At 39.2% G+C, this 15,939-nt stretch overlaps 1 long non-coding RNA gene across 1 annotated transcript; it reads right to left on the bottom strand.

Moving 5' to 3' along the window:
- Positions 1 to 352: 352 nt before the first annotated feature.
- Positions 353 to 12,296, bottom strand: LOC129136252 (uncharacterized). Its single transcript, XR_008537718.2, has 3 exons — positions 12,097 to 12,296; positions 1,075 to 1,130; positions 353 to 831 (listed from the first exon to the last, which is right to left on the bottom strand). It is a non-coding gene; the product is annotated as an uncharacterized LOC129136252 (long non-coding RNA).
- Between the last annotated feature and the right edge of the window lie 3,643 nt (positions 12,297 to 15,939).

Raw genomic sequence — 15,939 nt, 5'->3', positions numbered from 1 at the left:
ATCCCTAGAGTTTTCACCTCTGAGACTCCTCCACTCGGATCCTCCAGGAATTGGTCAGTTACAGCTCAGCTGTCCCCTCCCAGTACTGCTTCCTGGGCCGTTTGGGCTCTGGTAAGTTGTGATTCTCTGTATTTGTCCGTTGGTCTCTTAAGTTTGGGGGGCACTGGTTACCCTTTGACCTCACTTTTTATGGATCTAAGAAGAGTTATTGGTTTTTCAGTTCGTTCAGCTTTTTACTTGTCGTTAGGATGGGGCGACCAAACTCCAGCTTCTTATGTGCTGGACTAGAAAGGAGAAGTCCAAGGAAAACCCCTGGGTGTTTAAGAAGAAACATTTGGCCCATCTAGGAGGATTGTGAGAGGCTTCCTGGTTTATTTGGTTAATTTAAGTGGTGAGCATTGGTTAATTTGAGTGGTGAGCATTGTGTAACTAAGCTGGGCTGATTCGAGGGAAGAGAGGTAGGAAAGTGCATGTACCGAGGACTCCATAAAATGCCTGTGATAGTATTGGAGATGGAAAGTTTTTTTTTTTTGCTGTTTGTTTGTTTGTTTTGAGATGGAGTCTTGCTCTGTCACGCAGGCTGGAGTGCAGTGGCACGATCTCAGCTCACTGCAACCTCCACCTCCTGGGTTCAAGCGATTCTCCTGCCTCAGCCTCCAGAGTAGCTGGGACTACAAGCGGGTGGCACCACGCCCAGCTAATGTTTGTATTTTTAGTGGAGATGGGGTTTCACCATGTTAACCAGGATGGTCTCGATCTCTTGACATCATGATCCGCCCGCCTCGGTCTTCCAAAGCGCTGGGATTACACGCATGAGTCACCGCGCCCGGCCTGGAGATGGAAAGTTTTATAAGCTGTTTCAAAGTGTCGTGATTTATGTCAACCTTTACTAAATGTAATTAGTAACATCCAAAAGACATTGATCTGACCCAGGCTGGGCCTATTCAGTGAAGAAATAAGCCTTGATGAAAAGGGGCCCTATGTGATTTATGTTTTAAAGGAGACAGAGACATACAATGGAAGAAACATTAGCTTTGATGTCACACAACTGGATTTGGACTTGGGCTCACTTACTAGCTGAATGACCTTCAGGAAGTTGTTGACCTTCTGAGTTCACTCCTCAGGTTTACCTGGCGAATTGAACGGATGAGATAGCATGTGTACAGTGTCAGGCACTTAGTAAGTGTAACGTTTCTTAAGAATCATGTTGAAAAGATCCTACTTTATAAGGGATGATGTTCCTTTGTGTTTCGTTGTTTGCATATTGTTACTGATACTGAATTAATTAGTTTGGCATACAATGGCGTGTGATAATTGGAGTGTGAACAAATTAATTCATTCATGCTGTTCCATCTTCACATGTTTAAATGGCTCTGTTCTTCATTTACCTCCTTCAGGGGGCTTTATGTATATCCCTTCTATCAATTAAAGTACTTTTTAGTTTAAGTTTGTTTCCCCACGTATTTTGAAAATGCTTGGAAAGGACTTGGTCTTATACTTCAATGTAGCTCAACTGCCTAGCAGGATATCTCTCTCATAGCAGGAGTAAATAACACCAGCTGATGATCATGAAAGACTAAATCAAGTTTTAAAAAAATGAATAAACCCCCATACCTGTACTTAATAGATTTAATACACCATCCTTCATACTAGATGGGTATATGTCACGGTGTTTATATCAAAGTAGAAATAGACAAGTTTTACTTAAAAATATGGAAGACATATAAATATATAAGAATGAATCTCGAAGAGAGTTTGTATATGTATATAAGTTTGAAATAGGCATAGCAGATGATTAATAAGTAAAATTCTCCATGTAGTCTCGACTTTGGTTAAGATAATTTATAATATCTGATTTTAGTTTTATGTCAGATGTGAAGGTTGCCACTCACAGTATAATGACATACTTCTAGTAAAATTGATATTTAATGCTTATTGAAATTATCCATTAGTGATTAAAATGACACACTTTATAACTCAGCAAACTCTAAATCTACAACTATAGGTAGACTACAATCCTACAAAATCAGTTGGAGTCTGAAATTAGTTAGAAAGCTTTCATTAATAAAGCACAAGTACATAAACAAAAATCTTAATATCTAAACTTAATGGCTAAAAAAAATTGTATCCATTTAAAAATAGAGATTCACATTTGTGACTCTTGTAAAAGAAACTAATGGCATCTGACATTATGTGACATTATTGGACATATGTGGCAAATTTATGTAGGTGGCAGTCCACTACCACCCTGCCAGAAGGGCCTTCTGTTCACATGAATTCTTCACTGACCGAGCTCATCCCTTTGTTATAATAGTAATTTCAGGCTTGGGTTCATTTTTCCCAGCACAAGGGTAGAAGAATAAGAAATAGTAGAGATGAAGTTTTCAATTATTTTTCCTTGTTGACTTTAGAATGTAAAATATAAACATCACACTGAAATTTTCTAGATGCCCAGGTTCTCATCACTAATGGATTGATGGCACTTCGTGAAGTATTATTAATAAGGAGAGTCATGATGACACTGGATATACTGCTGCTTTGGAAATAAAAGTTGTTGAATATCTAGTAGACATATGCATAATTTGTCTACCATATCCATAGATGCTTCTTAATGTGCTTCACCCATAGTATACAAGGAAAGAGAAGCAAATAGCGAATGCTGATTTTCCAACCAAGAGGATTAGATAGCACAGTATTTATGCTTCACTGCATGATGGAATTGCTCTGTCATTCTATGTAGGCATAGCTCTTAACATTTTTTCACTGTATAGTGAATATTGGATATATTTGCCACTTTCTTATCACTGAAATCCACAACATTACCTGGTTCAATTGCATCTACATTAGAGGAGTTATTGGTTTGGTAGGATGCTTCTCCATGATTTTAAGTAGAGCTACATGACTTTGTACCCTTTGAGTTTAAATATCTTTATGTTCCAGAATCTTTAGGGACACAGAGGACAAAACTTATAGTAACAGTATTCTGTTTTACAACTTTGTTTCTGATTTCATCTGCATCTCTCAAATAAGTAGGCCTTGATCCAATGATTTGGAATCGATATTTTTCTTTTATCTTATTATTTCCAGGGCTAGTTCCATCCCTGGGAGGATGGTATATAATTTCTCTCATAATTTTTGATCAAAACGCACTTGATCTCCCAGAGCTTAGTGCCATGATTATATCTTGCCCTCTCTTGATTCTTAAATATCTGCTTTTTCACTGATACCTTTCACAGTGTCTTTATACATGCAGTTTCCCACTTACCTTAAAAATATTTTGAAGTTCCTTCCTCCTCTGGTAACCTCCTTATGGTTTGCCTTACTTTTAGCTCTCAAATTCATAATTCCTATCCACTACCTACGTTTTCTCAACATCTGTTACTTGCTAGGTCTTTGAAATTCTGCTTCTGTACTCTAAAATCACTAAGGAAACATTTCATGTCAAATTCAGTGACCTCTTCTTGGAGACTTCTCTATGAACTTGGATATTGTTGATCATCTTCTCATTCTTGGATGTTCTCTACATTTTATTTCCCTGGCTATGCACATGACTGAGTCTCTTACCGTTTGTATCTGTTTTGTTGAGTTCTATTACTTCTGCTTCCCCATAATTTTAAACACATCCAGTTCTTAGATACTCTCTGCCTCTGACCTTCTCTTTAAGTGTACAGAAGAGTGAACCACTCCTGCTTCCTTGCTCTAACCATTATCTCCTTGAGGGTGACTTTCGAACATTAGCCTATCTTAAGCACAAGCCCTCGTCTGAGCTTTAGACTCTTATCTCCAACATGTTGTAACATAGTTACCCTTGCTTTTTTTTGCTTTATGCCAAACCCAATGTGTAAATATCAATTTTAAAGGCTGGCACATGTTAGAGTTAAATAAATTTTAGTTAAATGAGTGAATGAATAAGTAAATCCTTATTAAGAGATGCACAAATGTTTTTAGATTATTTTGTTGGTTTTGAAACATGTTCTCACTCTGTCACCCAGGCTGCAGTGCAGTGGCGGGATCATGGCTCACTGTAGCCTCGACCTCCTAGGCTCAAGCAATCCTCCTACCTCAGCCTCCTGAGTAGCTAGAATTACAGGCATGTACCAGCACACCCAGCTAATTGTTTTGTATTTTTTGTAGAGACAGGGTTTTGCCATGTTACCCAGGCTGGTCTTGAACTTCTGGGCTCAAGCAATCCTCTTGCCTCAGCTTTCCAAAGTGCTGGGATTACAGGTGTGAGCCACTATGCCAGGCCTCTTGGGAATTTTCAAAATTATTAACCATCTCTTTTTAGCGCCCATCATCACCCTTTTAGTTCTTACCTTCATGATCTTATGCCTAAGACAGTCTTCTAATCAAGTTACTCTGACTTTATTTCTCCTTGATCCAAAACAGCCTACATGTTGTTACCACTTGGCTCTTCCAAAATGCTAATTTAATTATATCACTTGCATACTGATAACTCTCCATATCTCCCCAGTACTTAGAGGACATAACCTACACATTGCCCTCCCCAGTGTAAGCTCACCACTAAAGCTAGATCAAATGGTTGATGCATTTGTAAATGCGGTAGGTGTCCAAAATTATGCTTTATAAGTGTTGCGGCCATACTCCATTAAAAAAGTGTCTCCCCAAAAGAACTGAGCTATCAAGCTATTAAAAACCATGGAACAAACTTAATACATATTGCTCAGTGAAAGAAGTCAGTCTGAAAAGGCTATCTGCTGTATGATTCTAACTATGTGACATTCTGGAAAATGCAGAACTGTGGAGATAGGAAAAAGATCAGCAGTTGCCAGGGGTTAGGGAGGTAGGAATAGGCACAGCACAGAGGATTTTAGGGCTATGAAGCTGCTGTGTATAATACTTTAATGGTAGATACATGTCATTATATGTGTGTCCATATCCATAGAATGTACACACCAGGAGTTTATCCTAATGTAAACCCTCACCATTGTGTGATAATGATGTGTCAATGTCAGCTCATGGATTGTAACAAATGGACCACCCTGATGTGGGATGTTGGTCATGGCGGAGGCCATGCATGTGTGGGGAAAGAGTTAGATGGCAAATCTGTATACTTGCTGTTTAGTTTTGCTGTGAACCTAAAACTGCTCTTAAAAAATAAAGTCTATTTTAAATAGCCTCTCCCCGAAACCTCACCCACAGAATAGATTATGAAACTTTTAGATTTCTGTCCTTATGGTAGGTGAAAATAGTATCTTGGGATAGTTGTCATTTGTGTTTCTCTTACTATAAAGGACGGAATTTATTTTTCTGTGAACTCCATTCACGACCTGTGTTCATTCTATGGGGTTGCTAGTTTTTTCTTACCCATTTTGAAGAGTTCTTTAATAGTGTTTTAAAAGAGTTTCATTATGTTTTGCTTTGCTTTGTTGAAGTTGAATTCCTTTTATGTACAAGGATTTTAATTGGTATTAAAACTTCCTTTTTTATACTATTATATAATACCTTTAGTCTCCTAAACCATTGATTGGATCACTAAATTTCATGTTACTCTCCCTCCCTTCTCTCTTCCACCATTCTGTTTTTGTCAGAAGTACTTTTTAGTGTTCAGTTTTGTACTCTTAAATACTTTTATTTAAAGAAAAAGAACTTTTATTACCACACTTCTTGCCTTTAAATGATATCCATTAACTCCTTGCGATCGTAGATGATAGAATCAGTAACTCTACCTTCACTTTTTTCTCTTTTCCCAATTTTTAGCATTTGTGGTACCTCTGCATTAGCAGAGCAAACAACATTTCCTTTCCTTCCTCTCTCCCCAATCTCCACATCTGTTGATCTGCTCATCAATTAAGTATTTTCCGTTTGTACCAACAGTACTTTCACCATAATTTCTGTCATCGTCCCTTGCTTTGCGAAGGCATCCTCTAATATTTTATTCAAGTGCATCTTGGGGGAGAGTATCCTTTGAGTTCTGGTATGTTTCATGTTCTTTGTCTTATATACTTGAAGAACTTTCTAGGTATCACATTTCTGACTTTTTAGTTTGAAAATCTAGAATGTTGCTCTACTATCTTTGTGTTGAGAAACCTGATGTGAGCCCAGTGTTTCTCTCTTAAAATAGTGTGGTTAGTGGCCCTGGTTTTTCCTAGACAGTCTTGTCATATGCCTGTCTCAGCATCTCACTGTATTTAGCATTTTCCTTGTCCCTTTTACTCTCAAAAGGGTCCTAGTCTGGATGATAAACTAAGTAGCCATCCTACCTTATAGTGATGTGACGCTTTGCATGCGCTTAGAGTTGAATAATTCTATGGTTTTTTTGTTTTGAGTTTTTTGTTTTTTGTTTTGTTTTGTTTCATTTTTGTTTTGTTTTGTTTTGAGACAGAGTCTTGCTCTATTGCCCAGGCAGCAGTTCAGTGGCATGATCATGGCTCACTGCAGCCTTGACCTCCTGGCCTCAAGCAATCCTCCCACCTCAGCCCCCGGAGTAGCTGGAACTCCAGGCATGAGCCACCACACCTGGCTAATTTTTATGTTTTTTGTAGAGATGGGGTTTCGCCATGTTTCTCAAGCTGGTCTTGAACTCCTAAGCTCAAGCAGTCTGCCCACCTCAGCCTCCTAAAGTTCTGAGATTACAGGCCTGAGCCATTGTGCCTGGCCTTATGGTATGTATTAACATGGAAAGTTCTGAGACAATTTTACAGTACAATGTGGCCATCTAAACTGTAGGCCCAAGTCGTCTTTATTTCATGCAGTTTTTTAAGATTGTACCTTTAAATGTTTTTTTCCTAGTCTATTGTTTTGGTCAGTATTTTGGTTCTCATCAGTGGCTGCAATTATGTGTATATTGAGCCTTCTTTGCTTGTCTCTTTTATTTATCACTCTTTCCTAATACTTTTTAAAGCTTCTTTATTTTCATTTTAATGACGTCTTATTTTCTTACTGTTTGATTGCACCTGTTGTCTCTTGTATTCCTTTCAGCTTTGTCTCCCCTTCTGAAGTGACATTTTTTTCCTATTTCTTTCCTGTACTCTGCTGATTTTTATTGTCTCATCATCTGAGTTCTCATATTGCTGCTTTTGTTCTTCCTTCCTAGAAACTGACTTCAATTGGTTTAAATTTATGGAAAAAACATTTTGTTACCATTTTCTTCTGTACCATGGTTACTTTGTATGCATTTTCTTTTTCTATTAATAAATATTGCTTCCCTCCTCCTTCCCCTAGGTTTTTTTTTTTCTTATGATATCTTTGAGTTGATTCTGGGCTACTTTTTTTTTTCTTACTTGTTATAGAATGAGATGAATTTCTCTGGAGCAGATATTTACACACGTGTAGGGTGGGGATGAGAGGGTAGGCAAAGGAGAGGACCAGAACAGCCTCTGGACTAAACAAGTTTCCCATTCCAGAGATTCTTTACATCTCTGTGACTGCTAACTCCTTACATGGTTTCTCTGGATGATTCTTTGTGTAGCTCTGCTTACATTTTCTGAATCAAGCCAGATGCCAAATGATTTCTACCACCAGCTCTTCTCATCCAAGTTCTCACACCCATTTTTGCAAGCAAGAAATACGGTTTCCGTACTTTAACATCGCTCCTTAATTTTAAGACATGTGCTTTTGCCAGTGCTTTTCTTAAGGTGCTGATGTTGAGCCCTCTTGCCAGTTTCATGGTTATTATCACTTTCTCCTGCACAGCTTCCGCCTGATCTCAGCTGGTTTAGGTGGCTTTCACATGTATTTTGCCAACTGTTGATTGGATGTGTTTCCAAAGATTACTGAAGATAGATTTTACCTTCTTTGCTTTCATCTTACGTTAGGTTTTTGGTGACGTCCAGGAGAAGAGAAAAAACATTGAACTGACTTTTGCAGACATCTTATGAACTTTTTTTTTTTACTGTGTCCCTAATCATTTGAAAAGAAGAGAAAAATGTATCTGTGGTTACTTTCTACTAATTCTATTAAAGTTACATTTCATCTAAATCAATAGGCCCCACTTTTTGACTCCTGTTGTCAAAAGTAGAAAGGAGAAAGAACAAAGATGATTTAACATTTCATTGTTTGCAATGTGCTTTTATATTCATTTTAGTGAATGATATTCAGTCATCTCTATGAAGTCATAGATGTGTATTATTATTCCCATTTCACAGATGAGGAAAATGTAATACCACTAATTCTACTATGCACTGTGGTGACAATATCATAGAGAGGCCTCATCGGCTAGATCATGATATTCCACAGCTCTATTAGACCATTTTCCACATGAACTGACACAAGTATTTTTAGATGAACAATGGCAGAGACTTTTTATTCAAATGCTTCAACTTCCTTGGGGAACTTGATTTCAGATATGCTCAGTAGACCTGAAGGTTTCCAAGGAATTGCCTTGGCATTCTGGGGGGACACAGAGGGTCTGCTCCCTATTGATCCATGTCATGCATGATTAGGTTTCCCTGTGAGAGTTTATCCACCACAGCAGTTCTTTAGCTAAAAAAAAAAATAAATACTAAAAAGACTGCTTACCTACAGAATAAGAGAAAACCATATCTATATCATCTTTGTGCTAATTCCAGGAAAATCACATTTCCTTATGAGTTACCTAATGTTTTTATTTGTGCAATAGTCAAACAAAGGTGAGAGAGAGTTTGGTATATAATTCATCAATGAGTGCCTTGGACTTCCCTAAATCTGAGTGTTCAAGCTTGAGTTACATGAGAGAAGGAGGGGATGGGTGTCGGGCTTTGGGGGTGACAGCATGCATGAGGACAATACATGTATGGATACACATATAGTACAGAGTGACTGCAGTGTCCTGTGAGGTAGGTGCACTTCCTTGCCTTACTCCATCTTCAGGAACCAGAGGAGCTATTTTTGTTATCAGTCAGCTGTGATTTATATATAAATATGTGTGTGTGTTTTATGTATCCATATTTGCCTTATTGAGGTAGGAGACTGGCAGGACTTATTTTCCTGTCCAGAGAGGATGAAATGAAGAAGTTGGCCATAACCAGCAAATGATGCCAAAAGCATCCTCTAGTTGGCTTCACTGCTCATAAGCGTAAGATATTCCCAGTAGCACCATGACAGTTTACAAATGCCATGGCAACAACCTGGAAGTTACTGCCACCTTTCTAGAGATTTTTGAATAACCAGTCCCTTAATTTGCATGTAATTAAAGGTAGATATAAATACAGCTAGACAATAGCATACAAGTGCTGACTTTTGGGTGCACTGGCTATGAAGTCGACCTGCTCTGCAAAGAGCACCTCTGGTTTAATGAAAGTTGCTGTCTAAGGGGCTAATATCCAGAATCTACAAAGAACTCAAACAAATTTACAAGAAAAAAACAACCCCATCAAAAAGTGGGCAAAGGATATGAACAGACACTTCTCAAAAGAAGACATTTAAGCAGCCAACAGACACATGAAAAAATGCTCATCATCACTGGCCATCAGAGAAATGCAAATCAAAACCACAATGAAATACCATCTCACACCAGTTAGAATGGCGATCATTAAAAAGTCAGGAAACAACAGGTGCTGGAGAGGATGTGGAGAAATAGGAACACTTTTACACTGTTGGTGGGAGTGTAAACTAGTTCAACCATTGTGGAAGACAGTGTGCCAATTCCTCAAGGATCTAGAACTAGAAATACCATTTGACCCAGCAATCCCATTACTGGGTATATACCTACAGGATTATAAATCATGCTGCTATAAAGACACATGCGCACGTGTGTTTATTGCGGCACTATTCACGATAGCAAGGACTTGGAACCAACCCAAATGTCCATCAATGATAGACTGGATTAAGAAAATGTGGCAGATATACACTATGGAATACTATGCAGCCATAAAAAAGGATGAGTTCATGTCCTTTGTAGGGACATGGATGAAGCTGGAAACCATCATTCTCAGCAAACTATCACAAGGACAGAAAACCAAACACCGCATGTTCTCACTCATAGGTGGGAATTGAACAATGAGAACACTTGGACACAGGAAGGGGAATATCACACACTGGGGCCTGTCGTGGGGTGGGGGAAGGGGGGAGGGATAGCATTAGGAGATATACCTAGTGTAAATGACAAGTTAATGGGTGCAGCACACCAACAGGGCACATGTATACATATGTAACAAACCTGCATGTTGTGCACATGTACCCTAGAGCTTAAAGTATAATAAAAAATAAATAAATAAAAATAAAAATAAAGTTGCTGTCTAACACCACTGGCTCACTCTTGAATTCTTCCTTAGGCAAAGCCAAGAACCCTCCTGGGCTAAACCCCAATTTTGGGCTTGGCTGCCCACTTACGTCATTATAATGACTTTTTTTTTCTGAGTATATACTTATTCATGAAAGTTTTATAGGGTGGTTTGAGAAGCATGGGAAAAGCCTTTTGCACACAGTAAAAGAGCACCTAGGAAGGAATACAAGCTCTCTTTTCTCACCCTTCTTCCTCTGCATTTTATCTTACACCCCTCTGAATTCTCTACCACAAAGGTTGGTACATTACACCCACAGGCTATATCTGGCCTATCAGCTGTTTTTTTCAAATAAAGTTTTATTGGAACACAGCTATGGTTATGCTCTAGGAAAGCACTGATGTAATGCTAATCAACTTTTTCACTTGTATTTTCAATCTGCACTGATTTAATCCCACCCATAAATAGTGCTTCTGATGAACAGTTAGTTTCCCGTCTTTTAACATTACAGTGTTTACTCCATCCTAACGAAATTCTCCCTGATCTTACTGGAAAGCTATGGAGTCTTTCCTCCACTGTAAGCCCTGCATTATGATGACTTTTTGATGGTACTTTCTAATTTTACCTATTTCTACCTCTTTTATTTTTTCCTTCATAATCTCTCATAGCTCCCTTGACAGAAAAACTGAAGACAATGCAATTTTGAATCTGATGCATGGGAAATAAAAATTAAGAAACTTTTCAGAGTCTCGAAGATCAGAGCTTGTTTATCAATCTAAACGAGTCACAAGTTGGCCCTGTGCCAGACGAGGAAGTGTTCACTGTGCAGTATTTTTCCGTCATCTTCTGACATCTGAAGTTTATATCTGCCTTCTCTATAGCAGAACCTTCCTTGTGACACATCCATATGCTTCCTCTCCTCTCATCTCTGTCAAGGTTTATGTAGAAGTCTTTATGAATTTAAAAACACGAATAACTAATGTGAACTTGAAATTGTCTATAAATAACATTTAAAGACAAAGCCATTAACTTTAGCATAATCAGGTAAGGACAATCTTGTAAAAGCTAGTCTGGAATTTTCCTTAGTTGAGAAGGTCTAGACTCAAAGCCACTCTGGTTAATATCTCCTGTCAATTTGTCCCTTTCATGATATAATTACAGTTTTCTATCATCTTGCATTCCCTTAATTGTTCACAGGTAATAACTGACTCAGCTCAGATGTTCTCAATTTTGTTGTACCTCTCTGAAGTGCTCTGGAGAGACTGAGGGCAGATGGGAGGTGGAATTATATCACACTGGGTGTACATCAGAATTTCTGGAGTCAAGGAGATTGGTAGTTTGAAAAATTGACATTTTTCTGATGTGATGGGACAGACTCTTCCCTTACCATTCTTACCCCTGACTCTATGGCTAACCAAGTTTGTGTTGTTTTCTTATTCTCTCAATGTTTTATATGATATGCCAAAACAACAAACTGAGTTTCACCAGATATTTAAATGTCATGAAAAGAGGAGAGGAAGAGGCTGCTCAAGATAAACATCTCAAAACTTTCAATGAGACAACAAGTGGGATATAGGATTTTATGTATATAACCCTATTTAATATACAGCCCTTTGAGCTAACTGGGAGACACGGACACCCTAGATATTGAGGCACTATGATGATCATGAATTGACATGATACAATCTAAAGCTTTCAAGGCAAACACATTCCATTTATTAAATGATCCAATAATGTTTATACAACCTGAACATGCTGTTTGTAACCACACCAATCCCTCATGTAACCTCAACTGAGCAGGTCCATGGACTTGGCTAAGTCTCTCTCTCTCTCTACCCTCTTTCCCATCCTTCCTCTCTCTCCCTTCTCCTTCCCTCCCAGCCACCCCACCTCCACCCCTGCCTCAACCTTCTCCCCTTCTCCCAGTCCTTACCGTCATTCCTCCCTTCCTCTGTCTCTTCCTCCCTCTCTCCGTTTACTAAGTCCTTTCTTTCTCCTCATTTTGAAGTAAAATATAGAGAGACTGAGCCAAATGTTGGCTGAATCTCATTATTGGGGAAGCATTCATTTGAAGGTCCATGAACTTGAACTCGCAGTTGCCAAGGTACTCAGTTACCTTGTTCCAAGGCTTGCTTTATCAGCTCCTCTTCTGTTTCAGTGAGCCCACTGTGCTTCTAATAAACACATTCTTTGTGACGTAATTTGAGTAGGTTTAAGTTCCTAGCAATTAATATTTTCTATGACATGGTAGTCCCCCACCCTCAAGGAGCTTACAGTGAAAGTAAAAAATTAAAGATAATCCTGGACCTAAATGCTTCTGTAACTACTTTATGTACTGGACTCAACTTCCTGGGGTATAAAAATGAAATGGTTTATTCCAATAACAGTCTCCTTTAATATCTGCACTATTGGCCAGATTCTATACTTCGGCAGACACATGGTAATTATTTGAAATTTCTCATTCCAGTATTTAAGATTCAGTCTGATTTATTTAAAATTGTTTTAGTTTGACGTCCAACTCAAAGCTTTTCTTCTCCCTTCTCCCTAGAGAAGGGTATAGGGGGATGATGTGGCTCTCAAACACTTTTCTCCCTTCCTCTTGAGGTCTTTTGCTCCTTCTCTGTGGGGAATTAGTGAGAGGGAAGAGACAGAAAAGGTTAAATAAGTGTTTGCTTCTCAGGGGTTGTGGATGCCACTGCTTCACCTAAGGCTGCCTGATTGTGGGTGTGCTCTGTGTGACTGGCACATTGTTGATGACCACTGTGTGGGGGCTGTGGTTAGGGGCTGTGTGTTCAGGTTGTATAAATGGGTGCTCACGTGTAGCACCCCTGCAAGTTCTTGAGGCAGGACCTATGGGAACCTCACCACTACTCAGTTTCTAGACATAGGAGATTAGTTCTGACTTGACCAATTCCATCATCCTCCCTCCATTGCATACTCACAACACAGGTGGATTGTCCCACAGCTTGCAGCTGCTTGTATCTTCTTGCTCTTCAGTGGAATTCCAGAGAGTTGACCCAAGTCACAGCCCTCAGTGTCCACTTGAGCCATGGGAATTCCACAGCTTTATCATGCTAAGTAGTGGGAAGACAAGGTGCTTTAATACTGCTCCTGCAATCGTCATTGGCATGTTTCTCTTTCCTCCACTCCAAGAGAGCCCTACAGAATTAGACACATTAAAGTTTCAGAACAGATAGCCCTGGACCCATCTGAGTGGAAATCCAGTTCAGAGGCTCATCGACTTTACAAGTGATTGTCTTGGAATCAGCCTCCCTTGGTTTCATGGAGAAAATCCTTCTTCCGTCCTGAAAGAGGTGAGGTCAGGGAGTTCCCTGTCTTGAGAGGATGTAGGGTCTCATATAAAATTTCCTCGAATGTCTAAGTAGAGAACCAAAAGCTAAATAATTTTCCAGGAGAGGGACAGGAATGACAAAGTACCAAGGAGACGAGGGAGAACACAAGATATTTTTTTCCATAGCTAGGATCAAAAATCTCTCACCCTCCAAATCCTGGCATGCAGGTGGCACCGTATCAATGTATATTGACATCAACTCTTCACCCCACAGGGAGATTTCCCAGATGATTAGGCTGGTTGTTCCCTGTTTACTAAAATGTTCATTCATATACTTTACTATGATCACAAATATTCCTGATGGTATTTTTGATGCCACCTTCTGTGGTGGGCTGCATTTTACCTCCCCCACACACCCAAAAGATGTCCACCTTCTAATGCAAGAAACTTGTTAATGTTAGGTTGGTGCAAACGTTATTGTGGTTTTTGCCATTGCTTTGGATGTAATCCAAAGTAATTTTTAGTAATTTTAGTAAATTATCCCCTTCTCCTATCCTATAGGATAGGGAGAAGAAGAGCTTTGAGTTGGATAAGAAACTAAAATTTAGTAAAATTTTTAGTAATCCAAAGTTTTTGCCAATGGCAAAAACCACAATAACGTTTGCACCGACCTAATAGATACCGTAGATAGTAAAAAGGACTTCATGGATGTGATTAAATTAAAGATGCTGAAATGGAGAGGTTTTCCTGGATGATCCAAGTGCAGTCCATGTGATCCCAAGGATCCTTTTAAGAGGGTTATGGGAGGATAAAGATGAAAGAAGACAATGTGACCGTGGAAGCAAAAGTTAGAGTGATGCCCCCATGTATTAGTCCGTTTTCATGCTGCTTGATAAATACATACCTGAGACTTGGGTAATCTATAAAGAAAAAAGGTTTAATGGACTCACAGTTCCACATGGCTGGGGAGGCCTCACAATCATGGCGGGAGACAAAAGGCACGTCTTACATGGCAGCAGACAAGAGAGAATGAGAACCAAGCGAAAGGGGCTTGGTGAGTCTTACTCACTACCACAAGAACAGTATGGGGGAAACTGCCCCCCTGCTTCAATTACCTGCTTGATGGGAATTACCTCCCACCGGGTCCCTCCCACAACATGTGGGAATTAGGGGAGCTACAATTCAAGATTAGATTGGGGTGGGGACACAGCCAAACCATAGCACCCCATGAGCTGAGGAATATCAGCAGCCTCTACAAGCTGGAAAAGGCAAGGAATGTTTTCTCTATTAGAGCCTCCAGAAGGAACACAGGCCAGACGATAGTTTGAACTTAGCCCCCTGAGAGTGATTTTGGACTTTTGACCTTCAGAACTGTAGGATCATAAACTTGTATTGCTCTAAGCCACTAAGTTTGTGGTTACTTGTCACAGCAGCAAAAGGAAGCAAATACACTTATCCTATTTCTTGACCGCCTGTGATGCCCCCTTCACGTTCCCAGAGTTTCTCGTCCCTTCTTCTCTTCCTTCATTTCATAGGTCAGTTCTACCTAAGCTTGCTTTCTTCCTGTCTCAAAGAGTTCTAGCTTGTGATCTTATCAATGTGTGACTTTAAATTCTGCAGTTTTACCCTACATTTCACAGTTTCCACATGCTGCATGGTACCAATTGTGCCTGCCTGCGGTCTTCACCTGGAATCACAATCTATTGGCTGGGCTCAATCTCATGGTTTGGTGTTAGACAAAACTGAAGGAGGGGTTTTGTTGTTGTTTGGGTGTTTTTTTTAATCCTTGAGTTTTCCACTTTGTAAAACACTTTGTACGGTGTCTCTCTTGCAATGAAAATTAGACATGCATCTCTTTTCATTCAGCACTTCCCTGCCTTTCTTCGCATCATCAGCAATAATAAGGAAGAGGAAAGGTGCATCTTTGTTGTGAAATAAAAGATCTGAAAATGCTACTATGAGTGTATAAAACCTGCCCCAGCCCTTTCATTCAGAATCCAGTCATCTGAGTCAAAGGATAAAGAGCTTCAGCATCAAACTGCTATCAGATGACTCAGTGGAGAAAATATCTAACCCTGTCAGAAATTGAAAGTTAAGGCCAAATTACACTTAAATTCTTTGCTATGCTTGTCTTTTGTGTTATTAAGATTTAGAAATTACCTTAGGTGGAATTTCTGAAGGCTTCATGCCCTTTGTTTTTCTCTTGTAATTAAAAAAATAAAGGACAGATTTTAGAGTTGATGGGAATCAGTGTTCTAGCCAGTGAAGGAGCTGCCTCTATAATATCCTCCACAGATCTCATCAGTATCTTCTTAAATGTCTCCAGTGAGCATGCACTCATTATTCCCTTTTCAAGAGAGTGCAAGTGAAACTATAATGTTCTTCCCCACTTAAACTAAAATTCTATATCACAATGACACATTTTTCTCAATTATTCTAAGGAAACTGTGTGTGTGTATATTTGTATATGTATATACACATGGT

Source organism: Pan troglodytes, chromosome 8 (genome assembly GCF_028858775.2).
Source record: "Pan troglodytes isolate AG18354 chromosome 8, NHGRI_mPanTro3-v2.0_pri, whole genome shotgun sequence".
Lineage (NCBI taxonomy): Eukaryota > Metazoa > Chordata > Mammalia > Primates > Hominidae > Pan > Pan troglodytes.
This window is presented reverse-complemented; position numbering and strand designations above follow the sequence as displayed.